We start from the raw sequence: 24,993 nt of genomic DNA on the forward strand, positions 1-24,993 counted from the left end.
CCCTGGGCAAGTTACTAAACCACTATTTACCTCAGTTTCCCTGTCTGTCAAGTGGAGATAATAACAGCACCTATCTCCCAGCATTGTTGTGAAAATCAAGTGCACTGTATCTGTCACTTGGAGCACTTAGTAAAGCACTACGTAAATGTTAGCAATTATCATCATCATAGATAAATGAATGCTCACACCTACTGCTTCTCTCACCAGTTTAATTTTCTGAAAATTTTTACATTGCTATGTTTTTGTAAATAGAGGTGTTATGTTTTTTAATCTCTGGTTCTAAAATTTGGACTAATTTTTTTTAAATTGTACATGTTAGTATAGATATTTTATATGGTGTAGTCATTTCTCCAGATGGAGTTTTCCTTTTTGAAATACATCTGGACAAGCTGTAATTTGTTTCTCATCCTAAAATACGTGTCAGTCTATCCAGCGTTGTACAACAAATATGGTCATCCCTTTCTCTAAGCGTCTTCTGCTTAAAGAACTGCAGTAAAAGTAATGTGACATTCAGGGGGGGTATTTTGGATTTATTCCTGATGGCAGCATCTAAATAATTTATGTACTTGAAAATGATTTTGAAAAAAAAAGTTTTAGGTTTGCATTTACAGAAATTAATATGACAGAAGTATTTCCTAGCATAAGGGTCTTTAAAGTAGGAAATTGAGTTTACTTTCTAAACACATTGCCTTATTTTGGAGATTTTGCTTTTATTTATATTCTAAGAAAAGTAAAGTACAGAAGCCCTGCTGTATCACAATATCAGTTAATGATAGCAGAATGTGGCTGATCAATTAACTTTTCTACTTGAATTAAGCAAACATATTTTCTGTGCCTGATATGCACAAGTCAGCTTACATCCTGGGCACTCTCTTTTTTTAATTAACTGTCTTCTTTGTCCGAAGTTCCGTTGATGAAAGAAAAAAAAAACAACTAAAGAAACAATAACTGCCCTCAAGGAGCTTATAATAAAGTCACAGAATTTAAACAAAATGACTTAATATTTAAAGAACCAACCATAAAATTATGCAAATATTTGGTCGCCTTGAAAGCCTTTATTAAGCCCCGAACATGTGCTAGTTAGGCCCTTTGCTAAGCTCTGGAGATAAGAAGAAAGACCAAAGCAATCCCTCCCCTGATGGAGAGCCTTCTCATGGGAGAGACTAACACAGGAATAAAAGTTTGGACTTGAAGGGGCCTCCTGCATCCAAGTTCTCCTTCTCTTGTGAGGCACTGGAAGCAGTACACGTGAAAGTGTGTGTGCGCGCACTGCGGAGAATAGGGGCTTATTCGGAACCAAATGGGGTTAATCAGGGAACCTTCTTGCAAGCCGTGACAGTGGCTTCCATGCTGGGTTTTCATGGAGGTTGAGGGACATGGGATTAGAAGAGAAGAGCTGAAAGGCATGCCAGTTAGGAACAGAGTATAGAGATGAAAATTAATTCTGTAGAAGGAAAAGAGACATGTTGAGGCGAGATAGTTTTGAGGAATAACAAGATGAGACTGAGTGCTGTGCAGCACTAAAAAAAAAAAGTAAGTTGAATGAGGAATAGGCCAGGAGCCCAGGAAGACATGGTTCAAGTTGTGCTTCTGACAGCCACTTACTGTGTGACTTGGGCCGGTAAATGGCTCAACCCCTTAGGGCTCTAGGAAACTCTCCAAGATGTCCTGGGTCGGGCTGACCTGTTTTGGTAGCGTAAGTTTCCCCAAACTCACATGTTTTGAAAAAGCAATGTTGTCCTAATGTTATAAGAAAAAGGGTTATTTGCTCAGAGATTGAAGGTACGTAGAACATCTAGGAAGCTGTTTGATCCAACAGAACTTTAATCGATAGAGGTGGAGCCTGTTGAAATGGAAAGGAATAGATTGCTTTAGAGACTTTCTAGAAAAATCGGCTTTCATGGTACGTTTAAATGGCATTTGAGAGTTGAAAGAGGTCAAAGGAATCATTGCAAAGTTCATTTTAGCTTTGGGTGTGATTAATTGTATTAAAGGAGGCAGCTAGACGGCACTGGGCCTGGGGTCAGGAAGACCTGAGTTCAAATCTAGCCTCAGACACTTACTAGTTGTTTGACCCTGATCAAGTCACTTAACTTCTGTTTGCCTTAATCCACTGGAGAAGGAAATGGCAAACCACCCGAGTGTCTTTGCCAAGAAAACTCCATGGACTGTATGGTCCACAGGGTCATGAAGAGTCAGAGACGACTTAGATTAAAATATATAAGAAGCATCTATGTTATTGGGCTGAAATTGTTCTTGTTTCGTCTTACTTCTTCACGTACAGTTTTTTATATCTTTAATGTTAGAAAAAAATGAAGGAATTATTCTTGCTTATAAGTGGAAGCTATTAAGTATGTCTTACAAGATTCTGACTCCTTCCACCAAAGACTAGATTTCACATTAATGACCTGATTGTCTTTTTTCTGCCAATATTTTCTAGCTTCTTTGAAAAGATTATAGCAACACTTGATTGTTTTTGAAGGTGTACATTCATTTGGTTTTATGTTTAGGTTTGCCATTAAAACCACAATAACCCGAGTTGGGTTTATTTACTTGAAGCTTCTAGTATTACTCAGATTGTCAATGAGTGACCCAGATTATGAAGTAATAATCAGATTCCGAGACTTGTTTCTAACATTTCTGCTCGATTTATCTGGTGTAGTTATGCTTTGGAGCAATAGTCTACAAAGATTTTTGACCATGTGCCTCTATCAGGATGCAATAGAACAATGTGGTTGAATATGCTTCTTTAGTTTTGAATATCTTGATTTAATACTTCTTGCAGGTTCTAAGTTCACCTTTTTTGATACTTGGTTTTAGAAAATGATACCTTAAAGATAAATAGATAGTGGAAGAAGCGCATCATTGGATGCACGTAGTGAGTCATGATGCTCATTTCTACCAAGTATGCGGAGGTTTTGTTGAAATTTCTGTCTTCTCTGATAGCAATTATATCAGTTAATTATTGTTACAAACTAATTGGAAGGTCATAGCATCATGTTACATTTTTTTTTTAAATGGATTTGAAAACCCACTGAAACTCTTCATTTTGAAGTTTGGAAGATTTTTGAACAGGTTATAACACTTTCCAAAGTTAACACATGCAGATATGAGTCAACAAGTCAGTAAGTAAGCCTTTATTAAGTGCTCATTATATGTCAGGCACTGTGCTGCCTGAGTTTTTATATACAACACAACATTTTTAACAGCCAAGAGAGAAGAGTGTATTCAGGAAACTTGCAAGGATGGTGGTCAGGGGTGTCCTGAAGTTGAGAGGTGAATGAGGATGATAACTGAGAAAAAGCCATCAGATTTTGCAGTAAGAGATCACTGGTAACTTGGATTCATTAAATTGAGTAGATTTATAGGAGTGAGACGTCAGAAATGAGGAGTTGAAGAACCTGGATGACTGGTTTCCTCCAGAGGAATGGAGAAGTTCAGATGAGGGGTTAGTATCTTTTTTGGGGAAAAGATACTGCAGTGAGCTATGCAGTGCAAAACACAGCCCATTCTGTCCTCATTCTGTGCTTCTCTCTCTCTCTTACCGAGGAGATGAAAAGAGGGCTAAGCCCCTACCCTGGAACATGGAGCCTGCTTGGTAAAGTGAGTTTAAGTGCAGATCTGGTGGAGCAGGGATTTCATAGGAAGGTAGGCTTGGTTGTAGGGTTAGTTTCTTGGGTAACTGGATCAGTTATTAAGCCTATATTAAGGGTTTACTAATATGCTAAGTGCAGAGATAGAAAGAAAGGCAAAAACATTGTACCCGACCTCCAGTTTCTCACGTTCTAACGTGGGAGACAGTATGTGAATAACTGTTCCATCAAGATATATAGCGTGTAAAAGGAAGATAATTTTAGAGGGAAGGGATGAGGAGACGTAGGTTGGAAAAGACTTCCTATAGAATGTGAAATTTGATCTGAGTCTTGAAGGATCCCAGGAAAGCAAGGAGGGAAAACATTCCAGTCATGGGACCCAGTTCTGTAAGGAGCCACAAATACTCCAGTGTAGCTAGTTTGTATCGTGTATGGAGGGGAGTAAAATATAAAAAGACTAGAAAGATGGAGAAAGAAGGAATCAGATTATAAAGGCCTTTAAATGCCCCAGAGTATTTTATATTTGATCCTGGAAGTAATGGGAGGTCACTGGATTTTATTAAGTAGGGCGAATGACATGTGAGGCCTGTACTTAAGGAAAATCATTTTGGCAGCTGAATAAAGGATGAATTGGAGTGGTTAGAAGCTTGCTGTGATAACCTAGTCATGCAGCAATGAAGACCTGCACTGGGCTGAAGTTGTGTAAGTAGAGAGAGGCTGTGAAGGTAGAAATGACAAGAGATGTCAACAGATTGGAGATGTGGTGTGATGACCAAGGGCCCAGGGGACCACTGAGGTTCTTGGAGGATTGAGAGGATTAAGAAAAGACCACTGTATTTAGCCATTTAGAAATCATTGGTACAGTTTCAGTTGAATGGTGAGGTTAGAAGCCAGATTGCAAAGAATTTAGGATTGAGAAGAAAAGGTGTGAAGTAGTGTGAAGGCTTCTTATGAAGACAACTTTCTCGAGGAATTTAGGCAAGGAGGAGAGGAGAGATAGGATAACGGTCAGGTTAAGAGAGGGATTTTTAAGGATGGGAGGAATGAGGGGTTTGGAACATGGGTTTGTAGGCATCAGGGCAGGAACTAATGGATAGGGAGACATTGAAAATTAGAGAATTGCAGTGATTGTGGGGGCAGTCTGCTCTAAAACCCCCTAGGGGATAGGATCAAAGATGCATGTAGAGGATTTTGCTTTGACTGTGATAGAGCTTACCTTAAGTGATGTGAGATAGGAGTAGGAAGAGAGAAGAGAGAGCTCTCCTAGAATTCCCTTAATTTTTTTCAGTGAACCAGGGATGTGAGTAGGGTGGGGGATGGGGTGACCTGAGACATTTGAAGAGGAATGAAAAGGGTTTGAATGGCAACTTTTAAACATGGAAGGGTTTCAGGGTGTGGGGTGAGGGCTGGAGGGGCAGGGATTGACTTGAGTTAATCTGAATTTAATGTCCTGGTGCTAGAGGAGTGCACTGGATAAAAGGACCTTTTGACTACTCCTAAGGCAAATCTCTTGAAGTAGGGCTATTTCCTCAGTTACTCCTCTCGCATTCTCAATCTTCACATTCATTTGCTAGACTTGAGTGAAGGAGGGATGGGGAGGTAGCAGCGATGTCATAGAATTCATTCAGTTTGAGGTTGTTCCATACTCATGTGACAACTTTTTTGCCCTGCTGTTACTCAACAGTTTTTTACAAAGTGCCTAAGGCTAGCCTTTCTTGGCTGCTTTTTTCTTTCTTTTTTCTTCCTTTAAAACTTATTTATGGTAGTAATTATTATAAAGAATGAGTTATTGTTTTAAAGTTTGTGGAGCTCTTTCCTCTCAGTAATTCTATGAGGTAGATAGTGTGTTATCCCCATTTTACATGAGACTGAGGTTCTGAGATGTTAAGTACTTTAATTATATTCACACTGCTGGTAAGCATCTGAGTTGGAATTTAAACCTAATTCTCCTGATGTCTAGTTCAATGCATTATCTGTTATTTTGCTCCATCCATTTTGATGCCTAGTACTATCTCTACTGCTGTAGGAAGTTTTGAAACTCCTGCCTTAGGGCCAAACTGCTATGACTAATGAGACCTTACTATGTCTTAGGGGTCCCAGACCTAATCATATTCTTTTACCCTAGTTATTTCAAGACCTTCCACCTTATCTTTTTTGGGGTGGGCAGGGGGGGGTCAGGCAATGGAGTTAAGTGACTTGCCCAGAATCACACAGCTAGTAAGTGTTATGTGTTTGAGGCTGGATTTGAACTCAGGCCCTCTTGACTCCAAGGCTAGAGCTCTATCCACTGCACCACCTAGCTGCCCCACACCTTATCTTTTGTTAAAGAAACCATAATCCAATCAGTACTATCATTGACCAAGAGGGAGAGTCTTAATGATCCACTTGCCATCCCAATGGCTTCCCTGACAGAAACAGCACTGGCCACCCATCTCCTGAATAGATTGACATAGAGCAGAAGCACTGGATGATGTCCCCTGAGAGCCTTCCAGGAGGCCTGAAGCCAGCCTGATCTTCATTATTTCATCTCCCACCCAACTATACTCTTGCATCTCATCATGGTCTCCAGAAATTCTTCATCTTGCAAGATCACATCACCTCTGAAACTGACATGTCCTTATAGCCCCTGCCCCTGGGGCCCATCCCTCCCTCTGAGTAGAAAGGGTGGAGAGTGGTCGTTAGAGAGGATGGCCAACACAACCATGTTACCATTTCCCTGATTGGTATGTCCCTCTGGACTTGGTTGTGCCCCCACCCTGGGTTCCTTTCTTCCCCTACCCCTACTTCTTTTTATATATTGTCTTCCCCCATTAGACTGTGAGCTCCTTGAGTTCAGGGGCTGTCTTTTTCTCTTCTTTGTATCACCAGCACAGTGCCTGGTACATAATAAGTGCTAATTAATAAATGTTTGTTGATTTAATTAAACTATTAATGAGGATTGCGTGTTGTATATGAGCTGAACTGAGTGGCTGCTCAGGTTCCTTCCAACTCTCAAATTCTTGGATTTTTTAAGCTAGAGTTAGGGGAGAGTCAGGGTGAGCATTGGGCCAGGAGATGAAGACAGAAGGCAGGCATTAACCAAGGTGTCAGGGTCTGGTCCCAGCTTCCCCTGCAACTTAATGGAAACAGTAGGAAGGGGGAATAGGGTTAGGTACTCAATTGAGAGAGGGCAGCTAGGTGCTGAAATGGATAGAGTGCTGCTTCTGGAGACAAGGAAGACCTCATTTTCAAGAACTCCACCCTCATACGCTAACTGTGTAACCCTGGACAAATCACTCAACCTGTTTGCCTAAAAATCCCCTCCTGGATCACTGCCTTGTTATGACAGAGAGGCTTTCGTAGCTCAGTGAAACTAAACACTGCCGTGCAGGGTTACCCAAGACAGGTCATAGTGGAGAGCTCTGACAGAAAAAGAATGATCCACAGGAGAAGGAAATGGCAAACCATTCCAGTATCTTTGCCAGGGAAATTCCATGAGAAAAAATAGTGCATGGGGTCACCAAAAACTGGACATGACTGAACAATAACAGCAACTCCATCCGGAACTGCCATAGGGCAGCCACACTTCAAGAGATATTAGGGGGGAAAAGACCGGACTGTCTTCCTTTACCAAAATTAAGATCAGATACCTTTTAGTGTTGTTTACACTTACGTTGTAGTCTGTTCATCTGAAAGGATTTATTATTTATTGGATACAAAGATAAACCAAACAAAGAATGAATCAGCTGTAAATGAAGTAAGTTATTTTTTTTTGCAGTATGTAAAGAGTGTAAAATAGAAATTGGGAGGAAAATGTCATCTAGTCCAGTGTCTACTCAGTGCAAAGGATCTGTTCTACAATCAGTCAATCAACAAGAATTTGTTTGAGTCTTTTATTATGTGCCAAGTACTATTTTAATCCTGGGGATACAAAGCTAAGCAAAAACAACAAAAAAACAGTACCTTGCTTTCAAGAGCCTACATGCAGACAAATAGGCTTGTTTGTCCTTCATTTTCAATGAGGACCAGGGACATCATAGGAAGATGTCTTGACTTGCCTGTGAATTGGATTTAAGTGAGGCAGAGTTGCAGAGTTGCCCCTTTCTTCCAGAGTCATCAAAATCCAGTGGTACGACAAAAGTCAAGGACAACTGGCAATGGTCCAGGATGCAGTGGATGACCTTGGTATCTTTGATGTCTGACCAAACTCTCAGGGCTTCACACCACCTGCTTCAGCCACCTTCGTGGCCATTAAAACAAATTGTTCTCGTTTGCCCATTCTGATGAGGGAAGTTGTCATATGCTTGGGGTAGATATGCCCCTAACTCACCCACAGGTTTGTGTCCCTTTGGTTACCCTCAGCCTGGTTTAGCCTGTCTGCCAGGACAGTTTTACCAGGGTATGAGTTGGGTGAAGGTGGACACCAAAGGGGGATGAACACCCCTGAAAAGGATTCGGCAAGCCCTCACACCAGAGTTACTAATCCTTCCTGATCACCCCGTATACCCCAAACAACTCGGTATATACTAGATATAAACAGAGTGGATGAAGGTGATCCTAATCAGAAAGGAGGTGACCTTGAAGCTGGGAACAGTAGAAAGCAGGATTGGACCTGAGTCTGGAAGGAATCCAGGGAAACTAGGAGGGGGGATAGAAGTCAAGTCAAGCCAGCAAGTTCTTACTATGTGCCAAGCACCCTGATAAACACTAGCCAGAGCTTTACAGGTATGAAAAACAGATGAGTGTCCTGTGTGAAAAACTTGAGGGAAACTAAGTTTAGCTGATCCTAAAGCACATTGAAGCCTAAGAAAATGGAAAAGCTAGTAGGAAGGGGTCAGATTATGAAGAGCTTTAAGTTCCAGAGAATTTTATACTTATTCCTGGACATAATATAGAGCCACTGAAGCTCATTGAGCAGGGTTGACAGATTCAGACTTAATACTTTAGAAAAATCACTTTGGCAGCAGAGTAGAAGGTAGATTACAGTGGGAGAGACTTGATGCAGGAAAATCATTTAGAAGACTTGGAATATAGTTTAGACTGGAAGTGATGAAGGTCTGAATTTGCATTGTGACAGACTGGGTGGAAAGAAGGGGAAGGTATTCCAGAAATGTGGTGGAGGTGGGAGTGACAAGATTGGCGGTACATTGGAGATGAGGGCAAATGGCAGTGAGGAGTCCAGGATGACTGGCGTTGTGTGACTGCCTTGGTGGTGCCTTTGACAGTAAGGGAAGTTTAGGAGAGAGGAAGATTTGGGGGGAAAGATCATTCTTTTTCCATCATATCCAGATGGCAGTTGAAGAGTCTTGACTACATAGCTCAGCCCAGAATCTAGGACTGAATATGTAAATTTGGGAATCATGTGCATGTGGGATGATAATTCAACCCCTAGGTACTGAAGAGATCACCAGGTGATAGAGTAAAGAGTGAAAAGAGACGAGAGTCCTGCATAGACCTTTAAAGGACACTCACTACTATTAGATTCCTTACCACTGCCCTTCCTTAATAAATGAATAGAAATCTAGCCTCATCAAGATATATTATTGGCCTAACTTGGATAGATAAAAAATATGATTTCACCATCATGGTCTGTCCCTGACAAATGGTCATTTGGCCCTTGTTCAGATTGTCCCATTAATGGATAACTTACACAGTGAAATGTGTGAACATTTCATTGTTGGGGGCTACATAGTAGTGAAGATGGAGTAGATTTTTTTGTGTCAGTTTCTTTCACGAAACTCGCAGACCTCCCACCACCCCTCCAAAAAAGAATGAGGGATCAGATAGAGAATAGCAAAGTGAATCATAGGAGCGTCGATTTCCAGCCTGAAAAGATCTTAAGAGGTCATTAAATATACAAACACACACTCACACACCCCCTTATTTTATAGTTGGACAAACTGAGGTCCACAAAGGCTAATTGGCTTGCCCGTGGCGACACAGGTAATAAGTTATCGGGCAGGACTCAAACTTTGGTCCTTCTGACTTCAAGGGCAGTGCAGTGTCCCCTGCGCCATGCTGCCTTTCTCTCTAAGATAGTCAGAAACCCCACAAAGTAACATTCGACAACTGAAGTTCTTGAAGCTGTCACTCATCTTCCCCCTGCCCTGTCGCCCCAGTCCACGTTTCACGGGGTGTAGTCAAAGCAAGAGTCCAGGACCCTGCCCAGTCCAGCCCTTCCACATCAATGACTCAGTCTGTAACTGCCTCTCCCCTCCTCCCCCCACACATACTTCCTCTTCTCATCCGTCCCTCAGATTCCCTCACTGTCACCACAAAAGATGGCAGACACTGATTCTGCCCAGTCTTGCAAAGGGAAAGGGAAGAGCTGGCTTCAAGGAAAAGGAACTAGAAACCCACCGGGGATGCGGGGGGGGGGGGGGGCGGTAATCAGTCTGTGCTGCATTGATTCTGTAAAGAGACAGCCACCTCCTCTTCCCCAGCCCTCATCGGGAGCCGGCCGAGGGTGCCCAGCCAGAAAGTGTACAAGTCATCAGTGCAGCTTAGAAATGAAGGACAGGAGCAGAGAGGAAGGAGGGAAGCCAGGAGCAAGCTCCTAGCTGTCAGCCTCTACCCCAAAAGTTCACACTTGACTGGAAATCTCTTCTAAGCCAGAGCTAATTCTTTAATTTAGTAAATTAAAGGCAGGGTGCAGTGGTGGATCCAGATCTTTACTTGAAATCATGAGAGCCTAAAATCAAATCTTACCTTAGAACTTACAAACTATTTGAACCTAGGCAATTCACTTAACTGCTGTGAGTCAGTTTTCTCACCTATAAAATAGACAAAATAAAGTCATCCATTTCATAGCATTGTTATTCCATATGGCCTTGGAAATCTTTGCTACTTTAAAAAATGGTTTTTACTGAACTTTGGAGTTTTGTTAAAAAGAGAGGCAGAAGGATGAGTTTTTGTTCATCTTTCTGTGTGATTGTTTCTTACCACTGTATTGCAGTTAGGAGCAGGGAGAGAATAGTTCAAACTTGAGTTTCCTTGTTCTCTCTGAGAATCTCAGGAAGGTCTTTCTGGCAGGGTCTTAGATCTGGAGTAACTCCAACATTGTTTAGGCTAAGGGAACAACCTCTGTCACTTGGTGAACATGGAACCAGCGATAGGATCTTTAAATATTTGTACATGTGGCAGACTGCTCACATACAAACTCTGGCCTTTGGTCATTTAATTTTGAAGTGTTGCTGTGTAAAACTGTTCATTTTAAAGGACTGCACCATTGTTCAAATAGCCGTGTCTTCTTAAAATGGGCAACTTTCCAGCATCACATCATAACCTATTTAAAGTTTGCTGAGTCCAGATAGGAGGAGTAACCAACGAGTGTAACAGACACTTCAGGCAGAATCTACCGAGGAAACGTTTGGGCCCTGGAAATAAGTGATCTACTCTGTCAGATACAGTTATAGTCCCTGAGGCACACAGATCACCATTTCAACACCCTTTATTTGTGCTCCCGACTAAAGGAGGGATGCTCCCCATTTAGAAACACAGAGTACCAAATGATACAATGTGCACGTGCAGGAGAGGGACAGTTCCTGTCTTTTCTTGTACCTCACTTTGCTAGAATCAGATTACCTCCAGTCCTGGATATGGTTCATATTGTCAGGACCTCTCAGGCTTTCCCATTCAATTTAATTCAGTTCATTTCAACAGACCTTGCTTTCTACTAGGCTTCTTTCCTAGATTGAGGAGGTGGGGGGAGAGTGTCAGCTATAGGTAAAGGAATGCTTATTTTCATAATTGCTTTATTATTTCAGTTGCCCTTTAAAGGTTATAGTAGAATGAAAATTGTATAGTGTGAATTCAGGGCAGGGACTCTCCCTTTTGTATTTATATGCTCAGCCCCTACCACCCTATCTGGTGAGTTTCACATAATTGACAATAGGCAGTTGAATAAATGTTTGTTGAAAGTTGAAAAATATGTTAATGTATTTCAAGCCCATTTGGACACAGTTATTACAAAGTTAATCAATAGACTATAACAACTATAATTAAAATATGTATGTTTTTCTGTTGTAAAATTACTTAATGGTATCTTTTTTTAAAGTGTCCTACAATTTGTCTTTATTTCAAACACCAGCATGTTGGTCTATAAAATGTGTCAAACCAAATGTTTAAAGTGCTCTCAGTTTGGGAACACTTAATAGTCTAGTTACTCTATTAACCTCAATATTTTCTTGCCACCCATGGATTGTAAATAGTAATTTGGCATAGTGGTCACTGTCACATAAAATATATTAAATTGTAAAATAGTTTAAGTTGATTTTTTGAATATATAGTCGATTCTTGTCATGGTAATTATGTTCTGTAAAGTTGTCATGAACACCAAATTAGCGAATATTGAGCCATTTCTCCTAGTAGAAATACAGGGTTCTTTCCCAAGTCTCTGTTCACAACACTTTAGTCAAACAATCAATACATAACCTTGTTTTATATGTGTTTCTGTTTAAAGACACCTTATCTAATATATAAATTTCTTACAATAAATTATATGCAGATTTACTCTTTTTTCTGGGACAGAATATTGTTTCAGTAACATTGAACTCTTGGCGCTATAACTTGCAGGTGAATGAAGCTTCTCTAACACACGTATATTCTTTCTAAGGCACATCACAGCCTTCTTGAGCTTAAGAACACTAGACAGCACTTCAGCACTGTGCTTGGGGGGCATTTTAAACAACAAAAACCACAAAAAAATGTGGTATTAATTAGACTTTGAAGAGGATCCTCATTTACAACAATGCATTAGTGTTCCAATTTTCCCACATCTTCTCCAACATTTATCATTTTCCATTTTGCATTTTGTAATGTTCTCTATCTCCTGTTTGGTCATGAATTCTTCTGTTCTCCATATATCTGATGGGTAAACTATTTGGGTAAACTATTACTTGCTCTCCCGGTTTGCTTATAGTATCAGCTTTTGCAGTCAGCAGCCTCACTTTCTCCTCCAGAGCCATCTGGGTCCAATGGCAAGATATAGGGTAAGATTTATATAACAAGATAAAAGCAGGGGAGAAAAGGGGGTCATTAAACAAAACCTCTTAAGGGAAAGGAGTCACAAAAGATAGAGGGGGGATGTGGCTCTGGGCAGACAGTCAGTGGGAATAGGGCCACTTTATAAAGGATTAAGCTAAAGTAACTAAAGGATCATAGTGCTGTGTTTACAGTAGAATAGGGGAAAAGACTCATTACTTTAAATAAAAATCCAGTATTAGAGAACGAATTGAGGAAACTATAAATCTAACTCTCATAATGTTAAATATGAATAGATTAAGCAAGCCAGTAAAACAAAAAAGTGACAAAGTGGGTAAGAAAGCACCCTAAAATCTGTTGCCCAAAAGAAGCATTTTAAACACACACTCACATAAAACTGAAGGGATGGGAAAAAAAAAATTTACTATGCATCAAGTGAATCTAAAAAAGCTGCAGTTGCAATCATTCTATATCTAAGGGATAAAAAAGAAAACTAGTATGCTGAAAGGAACCATAGACAACAAAGCAGTATCGGTAATAAACTTATACACTCCCAAAACCATGATGAATACAGAAAAACCCAGAAAGATCTATAAGAACTGATGCAGAAAAAAGTAAACAGTCAGGAAACCAATGTACACAGTATTGTTAGATATGCCACATGGCCAAGAAATTAGATTTGTTCACATTTTCCCTAGAGGTCAGAACCTGGACCAACAGGTGACAGTTTCGTCAAGGCAAAGACAGACTTCAAATAACGCAAAACTTTTTAATTAAAGTTCGCTAAATGTGAGAACATAGTGCTTCTGGAATTATTAAGTTCCCTTGTATTGTAGATTTGCAAAGAAAAGGCATATGCTTTCTTGGATAAGTTGTGAAGAGAGTTATTTTTGTAGTATAGATTGAATTAGCTGGTCATTGAGATCCTTTCCAGTTCTAAATTTCTGTCTCTACCTCTTACAAATGAAGGACCATTCAAAGAGAAAGGTTGCTTTTTCACCCTATGAAAAGTGTAAGAGAATTTTCCTGACAACTGAGGAGCACATGTAGTATTGTATATCTTATTAATGCTGTATTTCAGTATTTTGTTAGTTTAAGTGCCTGTAGGGGAATTGATGAACCATATAGGTGGAAAAAAGCCATATACTGATGATTCTAGGATTTACATGTTGTAGGGGCACAAATCAGAGAGAATTGAGGTGCCTCCTAAAACAGGTGCTACACCCCAGTCAATATCAAGGTTTCACTGGGTCAAACAGAAAAAAAATGGCTTTGTTAAATTCTGATTATTTATGAGGAGGAAAAAGGAGGTTGGTATTTGTCAAAAGTGTTTCCCTTTGTTGTCATGGAAGTTGCTCATTGCAAATTTTGTATACAGGATGGATTCTCCATAACTGGGGAGGTTCTGCAAATGAGGATTTCTGATAACATTAAGCCATGTAACAACCTGCACTTATGTAACTGGATGCCCATTTTGTTGAAATTATCTTTCACTTGATATATCATTTACTGACAATGTAGGTGGAGGGACAGCATGGGTTTATAGTAAAGAAAGCCCCAAGTTCAAACCATGGCTCTGCTAGTTTTTAATCTTGAGTAAATCACTTAATGTCTCAGCCTAAATTTTCTCATTTGTAAAACAGGTAGTAGTACTTGTAATATAAGTCTCACAAGTTTTGTTATAAGGAAAGTACTCTGTACATTTGAAAGCTGTATTGAAATGTGTTAGGAGATTGGATTTAACATAGATAAATCATTTTATCAAGTGTTTATTATGTGCGAGGCACTGTGGTAAGTCTTGGAAATGTGAAAACAGGCAAAAAAGAAAAAACAGTCCGTGCCCTCAAGGAGCTGACATTCTAATGGAAGAAGACAGCCCACAAAGAGGGAAATGGAAAAGGTGGGTAGGGGGAGAGAATCAGGAACTGAGCTGAGGCAGATTAGTGATGAGCAAGGCTGGCTGGGGAGCACTTCCTCAAATGGAGGCTTGAAAGCTGGAGGTGTTTTGGCCTCCATGAGAATGCCACTGAGAAGGGGAGATGCCACCGAGAGCGTCAGGATCTGAGCAAGGTTAAGGGTTACTGTCATGGCTAGGGACTGTTCACTGACCCTTAGATTTAGTTGGAGAAACAGTGGGCTAGATTGACGGGAGAGACTTACATAGTGCTATAAAATGGTTTGCTGCTGCTGCACCTGCTGCCCAAAAGAAAAACCCATGGTTTTACCTTAATTATTCTGAGGCAGTGTCATCACTAGGCAGATTATGTTAACCTGTCAGTGGCTTTGTCATGTCTAGAAGGCTCTAAGTGAAGAGCAGTTGAGAATCTACAATGGTGCCATGAGTTTCCTTACTAGGATTCCCCTACATGAATGAAATTCACAGTCTATTGGCTTTAGGCAGCTGCATGGTCCAGTACAAAGATCCCAGGACCTGGAGTCAGGAAGCCATGGGTTCAAGTCCAGCCTCAGATACTTCTAGCTGTGAAACCTGGACTCATAAGGGTAAAATGAGATGTAAGTAAAGTGCTATGTAAATGCTAGTTATCATTATTATCATCATCATCATCACCATCATAAAAATTCTTCTGATGAGGCCATACAGTTGTAAGTTGTAAAATACTATAATTTCTGAAGTATAACGCTTTCTGGTAATTCAGAGTGCAGTGGAGTGGCCTGTAGTTGGCATAATTAATCTTCATAATATGATGTCTTTCCCCAAAGTAGTGACTTAAGCTGTATTATCTAAGACGTATAGACGTGTTCAGTCTGGAAGAGGCCCTTGCATTAAGGTACCTGGTAGGTAGTAAGCTTTGAGGTTGTATATGTATAACAGCTCAGGTTGGAAGGTGCTGCCTTTGATTGGTGTTGTCTCTTTGCCCATCATTAGGCCTAGCACAGTGCCTGGCACATAGTAGATACTTAATAAAGGTTTATTGGCTCATTCATTCATTCATTCATTGACAAAGAAAAATAGCATGTGCTTAGATGACTCAATGGATAGAGTGCTAGGCCTGGAATCAGGAAGATCTGAGGAGACCTTTGGAGAAGGAAATGGCAAACCACTCCAGCATCCTTGCCAAGAAACGCACATAGACAATATTGGCGTGATGTGGTCCATGGGGCCATGAAGAGTTGGATGCAACTGAACCATTATTCATTGAGCCACGCTCAGAATGTCTAGTCATATTTTGTGATATGAACCAGCGTTTGCCTGAGGACCCAGAGTGAACTACTCTCCTTTCAGTCCCCCACCTGTTTTTTTTAACCTTCTCTGTTGATGTTCACACCTGCTGCCAAACTAAAGCCAGAAGGAAGTTTGAGATATGCTTGTCAAGGTAATATAGACCCTTTACCCCCTTCTCAATAAAAAAGATGAAGCAGCACCGCACCGCAGTGCCTTCATTTCTCCATCCATTAGGAACAATGCGAGCATCTCAAACAAGCTTAGTGGTATTTTTTTCATCAGTGAGAGACTGAAAACGCCTTCCACCAATTGCAATCAGTGAGGAACAGGGAACTGAAAAGAGATCTCTCGTGCCTGATGAAATTGGGCACCTTCTCCGCTGTTCCCAAATAAGGTCTTCACGTTTCATTATTCTGTTTGATGTGTTGATGGGTTGGAATGTCATACAAACCCATACTTGAAAATGCTTTATTCTGTCTTTTTAGATAATCAGTGCAGTCCACACAAAATGGGAAACACAGTCTTAGGGAATTGCTGTGGCCAAAAACTGGATCCATTGGCCCATTTCGAGGTAGCTGGTGACGCAGTGGATAGAGCACTGGGAATGGAGTCAGAAGTTGTTGATGTTGTTAAGTCTTTCAGTCACGTCCACTCTTCATGACCCCCTTCGGGGTTTTCTTGGCAGAGATGCTGGAGTGGTTTGTCATTTCCTTCTCCAGCTCATTTTACAGATGAGGGAACTGAGGCAAACAGGGTGAAGTGATTTGCCCAGGGTCCCACAGCTAGTAAGTGTCTGAGGTCAAATTTGAAATCAGAAAGATGAGTCTGCCTGACTCCAAGCCCAGCACCTCACCCACTGTGCCACATAGCTGCCTAGAGTCAGGAATATTTGAGTTCAGATGTGACCTCAGACACTTATTAGCTGTGTGACCCTGGGCAAGTCACTTGATCTCTTTGCCTCAGTTTCCTTAACTGCAAAATGAGCATAATAGCAGCACCTACCTCTTCGGATCAACTGAGATATTTGTAAAAGTGCTTAGCACAGTGTCTTTCACATAGTATGTGCTATATAAATACTTATTTCCTCCCTCTCTGCCCCCATTTCAAAGCCAAATATATTTAAAATTTTCAGTTAACCATATTTCTGTGCCTCTATGTTAGCATGTGTAACAACAAATGGTTGGCACTATATTTTTCCCACAGTTGTAAAAAAGTTATCTAGCTTTATAATGGAATCTCAGGTGCATTTTGATGTTTACCTCCTTCTCTCTTAAGGATGGATGGAATGATGGGGTTTTTTTTAAATATAGATTATGAGGTAGTTTGAATAGTTTTCCAAAAAATCGGGCACCCTTTGTGGCAGAGAGCCAAGGTGCTAACTGGAAGGTCATGGATTGTTAGCTAAGTTTAGTCTTGTGTGCTCTTTAATTCCATAGGGGCCTGGCTGTGTCAAGGAGCAAAGGTGACTCTGCTAGATGACTTTACTGTGTTTATGCCTAATTATGAAATTAATCCAAATGTGTTTGGACACCATGTTAGAGCCAAAAAAGCTGCTTCTTTCAGATTATGATGTGAATCCTCTATAAAATGTGACTATACTTTTGTGTGCAGCCTTTGTTGTTTTGCTTTCTTGTCTTTCAGAATGAAGTTGGTAGTTCATATGATGACAGGTATACTGCCTTGATAGGTTTTGTTGTTTTACATCAACAAGAATTAGTACACATTTATATAGCATTTGAACTTTTGGAAAGATCTTTCCTCACAACAACCTGGGGAAGTAGGTAGTGCAGGTATTATTAGGCTTTTGACCCTCCAGGATCCCACTTTCTGGTCAGGCAGGCATGTATGTAGTCCATCCCTCATAAGCCTTCATCAGAGTGTTTATTTTAACTATGCTACCCATATCATTCAGGTCACAACAAAACACATGTAATCAAACAGTGTAATAGAGTAAGTGACAAGAAAGATCTTGATACATACAAGAGGATGCTTCCTTCTGATTTACCACACCATCAGGAAAGTAAGGGACACCTACAGGGAACATTCTGGGATCCACATGGACAGAATACTGCTAAATCAGAGAACATGCATCAGACAGATACATACACACACGCACATTTACACAGACAGAGTTCAGGTAGTCAAGGCAATTTATATTTTTCCAAAGATCTCACTGCTAATCTTTGTTAATCTTTGCCCGGTTGCTTTCACCTGGGCCTCTCCGCTGCAGTGGGGTTTTTGTCCTGCCAGCTTTTTAGTTTATGGGCCATGGACTATCCTTAGCTCTTTTGTGATGTACACTCAGTCAGCTACCTAGTGAAGAAACCCTGAGACAATTTGAAGTATGTGATTTTGATGTTCTGTCTCTTCTGTTGCCTTTGGAAATTCCTCTTATTTCCTGTAAAACCCTAGTCCTAACAGATCCTGTCTAACAGATCACTCTCAAGTTGTACACTTAGCAAAATTTCAAAAGAGCTAATTCAGGGCTCCTCTACAACACTCCTCTTTCTTCCCCTTCTCCTGGTCCCCTCAAATCATATGTAAAACCCAGAGGCTGCACTGGATAGCCAAGACTGAGAAAGGTTGATGACCTTTGCCTTAAAAAAAAAAAGGCTCAAATTTTTACATTTCCCTTTTTACAAGGGACTTAACTGATGCTCTGGGACAGGGGTGAGGAGCCTGCAGCCTCAAGGCCACAAGTTGCCCTCTAGGTCCTCAAGTGGGGCTGAAGGGGAGATAATTAGTTCAGTTTTAGACATTTGGATGGACATCAAGGTTGCACAATAGATCAAGTCCTGGGCCTGGAGTCAGGAAGACCTAAGTTCAAATTCAGCCTCTGACACTTTTGTCTGTGACCTTTGTCGGGCCTTTTAACCTCTGCTTAAGTTTCTTCAAGTGCAAAGTGGAGATTATAATAGCACCTACCTACTTGAGTTGTGAGCATCAAATGAGATATTTGTAAAGCGCTTAGCACGGGTCCCTGGCACACAGTAGTTAGTGGTTGTATAAATGCTAGCTGTAGTTGTAGTTGTAATTATTCTCTTCAGCTTAAGATATCTATAGGACATGCATTTTGAGCTATCTAATAGTCAGTAGGACATGTGAGATTGGAAGCCAGCAGAGAGATTAGGGTTGGACAAGTAGATCTGAGGGTCATCTTCATAGAAAAGATTTTTGAAACCATGGATACTGATGTGGATGAAGATCCAGCAAAGGAGAAAAAGACAGAAGTCCATCAGGCTGAAGGAGAACTGTGAGGGAGCAGTGTCACAGAAACCTAGAGAGGAGAGAGTCTGAGAAGAGGGGGATAGATGGTGGCCCAGGCCACAGAGAAGCTGGAGGAGACACTTAGTGTAATCAGATGAAGTAACAGGCATGCCGCCCCCCCCCCCCCCCACACACACAGTGTAAGGGCCTTGCCTAAGGTCACCGAGGTAGGGGAGGAGGTAGGATTTGGACCTGGGCCTGCTGACTTTGGATCTGACATGGTGCTGTTTCTTGGATTTCCCTAAGTGTAGAAGAGCTCCCTGTGCTTCTGAAGCTTCCCCAGTCCTTTGCAGTTTACTGTCTTAAGAGAGTCTCCTACGGACCCTAAGAAGTGTATGTGAGTGGCCAGCACTCATCCCTCTCTTCCTGGATCCTGTGTGTCAGGTAGCTTCTTAAAAGAGTTATTAAAAATCAAAACTTGGGATAGTGTGTTTAGCTTTTCATTTGAATGTCATAAAATGTTGTAACAAAGTCTTACATTGAAGAATATACAAAATATATGCAAAGTAAATAACTAATTTTCCAGGGGAGGAGAAAACTTATAGCCAGGGTGATCAGGAAGGACTCCATGTAGGGCGTGACCCTTGAGCTGACCTTTGCACGTAGCATTCTAGGAGTCCACGAAGCCAATTTTGAGAAGAGTGTTGCATTCCCTGTTTAAGGGACAGGCCAGTGCCAAAGGCAGGGAAACAGGAGAGGGGCTAGTGTGTGAACAGCAGCAAGGCCAGATCTGGCTGCACCATAGAGTCCATCAAGGGAGTAGTCAGTCAACAAACATTGATTAGATGCCTGTTGTGTATCAGGCTTGGAAAGGAGGATTGGAGTCAGGCTGTGGAGGCCTTTAAAATGGCCGTTAGAATGGTTTTTGATTCTAAAGGCAGTAGGGAGCTTATTGAACTTGAAGGGAACATGGTCAGACCACTGTGTGGAAAAGAGATTGTGGATCGGAGACAGATCTGAGGCAGTTAGATCAATGAGGAAGTTATTGCAGTAGTCCGAGTGACAAATGATGAAGGCCTGGGATGGACAGGCAGGTGAGAGATGGGAGTGGAGAAGGAGATAGGTGTGGGAGCTTATGGAGGTACACTATGACTGGGTGGGTGCAGTGGGGAGCAGTGAGGAGCCAAGGACAATCTTTATGTTGTGAACACACCTGGGAGGTGTCCGAGACAGAAATAAATAAGTTAGGGAGAGGAGTGCCTTTGTGAGGAAAGAGAATTTCTGTTTTGAACAGAAATAGGGAAGTGGGAACATAAATCAGACACGGAGTTTTAAAATGAATTTTTTCCCACCAAGTAAAAACTTTAGGATTTCATCTCAAAGTTCACGTTTGTTTGTAGCCTTGTCATCACCGATTCCTAAAGCGGCTTGACAATGCATGCAGCTAAGCTGTGCGCCGCCAGATAGCCTGCTGGGCGCTGGGCGCTGGGCGTGGAGTCAGAAGAGCTGCTTTGGAAAGCGTCCTAGCTGTTCGTGACCCTGGACAAGTCTCTTAATCTTTCTCCGCCTCAGTTTCCTCATTTGTAAAATGGAGATAATAAAGCACTGACCTCACAAGGTTTCGGTGTGGATCAAATGAGGTAAGAGGCGTAAGCACTTCGTGCTATACCACAAAGTGCTATAAAGTAGTTAGGTCTTCTGCAGCAGCTTTTTAGTTCACGTTGAGTTCTCAGTTGCTTTTAAACGTTGAATTGTTTATGTTAACGTTAAAGTTTACTTCCTGTAAAGTTCCTAAGATAAGTTTAGACTCGTGGGCACCTCTTCTTCTCTCTTAAGAGGGACGTTTAGTACGAGAAAGTGGTGCCTGCCCCTTCCCGACCCGATTCTCCACCCGGGAGGGCGCCCCGGCCCGGCCCGGCCCGGCCCCGTGAGTCACGCCGCTCCCGGCCCGGGACCGCTGGAAGTGACTCCCTCCGCACCTGTGACGCCCCACTAGTGAGAGTTGGCGAGCGCCGCCCCTTCCCCCCGCCTGGCCTGGCCTCCTCCCGCCCGCCCGGCCGTCCCGCCGCCGCTCCCCTCAACTTCCCCCGACGTGCCCGGGCCGGAGCCCGCCGCGCCCCCCCCCCCAGCTTATGTAAGCGGCCCCGGCCGAGGCGCCCCCCGACCCCGCCGACGATGCGGCCTCCGCCGCCGCTCGAGCCGCCGCCGCTGCCCCCGCCGCCCCCGCCGCCGCCCGGGCGGACCGCGAAGGGCGAGTGAGCCCGGCCCGTGGCCTTGGCCTTGCCCGGACGCCCGGCGGGCGAGGAGGGGGGGGCACTTGGGACGCTGAGGGCCCCCCCACCCGCGCCAGGTACCGCGACTTCCCCGGGGCAAAGGGCGGGCGGGCGGGCGGCTGGGCAGCTGCCCCGGGCCGACCCGGCTCCTCTTCGGTCCGGGCTTCCTGCTCGGCCGGGGGCCAGGGCCGCGGGGCTGACGGCCGGAGGGGCTCGTGGGCACGAGCGAGCCCGGGGGCGGGTCGCCGTGCCGGGGCCCCGAGCCTCGTTCTGGAAACTTTGGAGTAGCGGGGGGGCGGGGCGGTGTTGGGGAGCCTGGAGACCCCGAGGCCTCGGCGAACGCGGGGCATTTCCGGTGCCACTTTAAATGGCCAGCTTGGCCGGGGCTCCGGGGAGGGCCCGTCGGGTCCGCTCCTTCTCATGCGAATGGAATGCGGGGCGCCACGCCGGCCCGTCCGCCGCCCGCGCTCGGCCGCGCGGCGCGGACCGTCGCGGGCCGCTTGGTTACGCACGAGTCCTCCTTCCTTTACGTGCCGCGCGCCTAGACCGACTGTGAAAGTGCGCTCCGAAGCGCCTGGCTCGTTCGTGTCCAGCTGGGTTTTCAAGTTAGGGGTGCAGGATCTGTTTTGTGAAAGACTTGTTTTAGACCGCGGCAGGGAAGGGACAGGGGTGGCGTTGTTGGTTACCACTGGTTAAAAGCAAAACGCATTCGTGTCTGCTCCTGAGGATTGTGCGTATTGCTTGTACTTGGGCGTTTTAAGGAAAAAGGAAGCACTGGTCATGAATTTTTAGAATTTTTAGTTTAAAAATGTTGGAATGATTATTCAACAAGAACTCCAGAATGTTAGTAAGCACTTTATAGCTGTTTATTTGCAAATAAGACGTATTTCACACAATTTCAAAACTGCGAGTCGTGGCCATTTCATTCTTATGGCATCCTGTTTATTTTCTGCATGACTGAAACTAGAGCATCTGACAAGTAGATTGGCCATTAATGGAACTGGCATTAATTCTAGGAATCCTTGTTTGCAGTAGTTTCCAATTATTATGTACTTTATAGCTCGAGAAATATTAAAACATAATTTATGTGCGGAGATCTTGCCCTTTTTTCCTAATCAGTCCATAAATGACAGTGATTTGCATTTTGTTGATAGCCGTGATTGCTGCAGGCTGAACATTATCCATAGAACTATGGGACCTGGGTTGAAAGAGTTGTGAGAGGTCATGTGTTGTTGAAGAATGTTTTTCAAATTAGAAAAAAGGCTAGGTCTCATAGGAAATGCAAACCACCTGTATTCTTTCCGCCACTAGAGAGAAGAGCACACAGGCTTAGGAGGAATGAATTTAGGAAAGTTTCTCTTCCAGTTTCCCCACCCCCACCCTTCAGTTCTATTCAGTTAGATTATAAAGTCATTTGTGAACTTTTATGTTTACATTTGACCCATAATGTGATTTTTAAGGACAAATACAACTTTGATGAAGTTTAAAGATTAAAAATTTCTCAACAGAATATTTCTGTATTTGTTACCACAAATTAAACAGCTTGACCCAAAGAACACCAGTATATGGAAAGGCAAGAAAGTCTTTTCTAAGGAACAGAACAGTTTCTGTAATGTCACCTACCTTCATGTTTGATAAAGCCGGTCACGGTCACGAGCAAAGAGATGTTGCTGCCTTCACCTCCCGTTAGAGTGTAAAAGGAGATTTCTGTTTGTCGTAAGTGCCTGGAACACAATAGGTGTTTGTTCCCTCTTTTGTATTGAGTAAAACTATAACAATCAACTGGTGGGTGAGTGAGGTCTGGACTTGAAATGTATCCACCTAAATAAGCCAGCCTGAATGACATTACACACAAACATGGGCTCTGGAGATCTCTTTTTTGGAGTTACCCAACAACTAGCAGGATATTTCCTCAGTAGTCATTTGTATTTCATAGAAGAGAAGATCTTTTAGCCTTATGATGCTGAGTTTTTTGGTAGGGCATGATAAACTTGTTAAACTTGCATTTTCCTTGTATTCAAGTTTTTTGGACAGTACTACAGAGTTTATGCATGAGATCAAATGAGAATATACCCCAGTGTTCGGTCTACTTTAAAGAGTTACGTAAATGCAAGCTGTTATTATTCTGAGAGCACCTGAAGGTTTCAGAAAGGATTTTTAATGGTTAGAAATGTACTCTTTAAGCACTAATCAGAATTAAAAGTGTCAGCCTATCATTTTGAAACCAGTTCTCCCCAGTATCACTTGTTGGCTATATGTTTAGGTCAAAGGCACTTATTTTTCTCAGATTCTTTTGTCAAAACTGGGGGGAAAACTGCCACAGAATCTGGGAAAGTACAAATGACTTTGTACCTGGAGAGGTGTCTCATTGGGGCAGAGATGATCGAAGTGGTTCATTGCATGATTTGTTCCCAGAATAAGGGTCTAGTAACTCGAAAGATTTCTCCATATCACTTAAATGAATTAGAAATTGTGAGTGTATCCCCTTTCCAATTCTCTATTTTCTCAACTTTGGTTTTACAGTAAAGGTACTACCAAAAGTCTGTGAGAGGGTGGAACGACATTGACATTTTCAGATTAGAACATTTTCAGAGGGTTTTAAAGGGAAAAAAAGAAGGGAGTTTGCCTCTTCCCTCTCAAATTCATTGCTCCTGAACTGAACTGGAAACTTCCCACCTGCTTTTTTTTATATACTTATATTCATGCCCAAACAAAAGAATTCAAGTCTGCCACAAGATTTTACTCACAAATCCTTGCTTACTCCAGGAAACAAATAGTTCTGCTTGGGAAAAATAAATTACTTGAGTTTGACTTTTTGTAAGGGATAGTGGAGAAAAGGAAATGTAAGGCACTGGGTGTTAAATGTTCTTTTTTGCCGCCTTTTCCTTATTCTCCCTTTCCTCTCCACCTCCCCCCTCTTCATAGATGCATCTGGAATTCAGTTTTTGCCTGGGTGGGGGTGGGGAGTTAAAAGCCTTCTACATCCTGTTTCTTGGAGACCCTTCAGGTGATTATTGGTGTAAATAAGCCAGAAATGTTTGTAAAACATTGGTTTAAGTTGTATTCTCTAAGATAATACGCTGGTGCTCTGTAGGCTTCAGTGATAATGAAGTTATCAAATTATACTGCTTACCATTTTGAATATAAAATTGAAGTAATCTGTTCTGTTAACATGTATTATTTCATTTTTCCCCCAGGCATTCAAACCTGTAGTTGGAAAAAGCTGTACTGCTGCTGCAGAATTCCTTGTGGATAAACGAACAGATTTTGTAACTGAAGATAGAGCCTTTCAGCCCTGTCAGGTAAGGAATCAAGGTGGCTTTTTAGAAAATAATATGCCTTAGTATCTCTGCATATGAGAAAGTCTACGCTCTCTTTGTGGGTTCAGCTTGTGATCACTCAGTTCTTGGAAAATGACAGATTGTTTATTGGCTTTTGAAGAATTTGGAGGGGGTTACTAAATATCACATGACAGATTGGTTATTATGTAGGTTGTGATTGTCTCTTATGTTGACTTTTGAAGAATTTGGAGGGGTTACTAAGTGTCACACATCAAATAGTACACAATTAAGTGGGATCATTTCATATACATGCTGTGAATTTTAAAACAGAAGCTTTTATTTAAAAAATTATCTTTGAATAGCATAAAAAAATTTGTTTTTGCCTCTGATTTCAAATTTGCATTTAGGAAGCATTTCCCAAGTTGCATGAAGCTTCCTAATCTATAATATTTAATTAGAAACTTATTTTGTAAGTTTGTTTAAGGCATCTGGAA

The 24,993-nt window shown here is 42.1% G+C and overlaps 1 protein-coding gene across 2 annotated transcripts in view; it reads left to right on the forward strand.

Annotated features, from left to right (window-relative positions):
• Window positions 1-24,993, forward strand: part of JMJD1C (jumonji domain containing 1C) — a 188,453-nt gene that overhangs the window by 62,190 nt on the left and 101,270 nt on the right. Inside the window, exons 1-2 of one of the 2 annotated variants that reach the window (XM_027840563.1) lie at window positions 21,279-21,295; window positions 24,416-24,520. The gene's annotated coding sequence lies outside the window, so the exon portion shown is untranslated. Of the gene's footprint in view, window positions 1-21,278; window positions 21,296-24,415; window positions 24,521-24,993 lie in introns of those variants that run through there. The other variant, XM_027840562.1, reaches the window with a different exon arrangement.

Source organism: Vombatus ursinus, unplaced genomic scaffold (genome assembly GCF_900497805.2).
Source record: "Vombatus ursinus unplaced genomic scaffold, bare-nosed wombat genome assembly UNPS02014847.1, whole genome shotgun sequence".
In the NCBI taxonomy this organism is placed as follows: Eukaryota; Metazoa; Chordata; class Mammalia; order Diprotodontia; family Vombatidae; genus Vombatus; species Vombatus ursinus.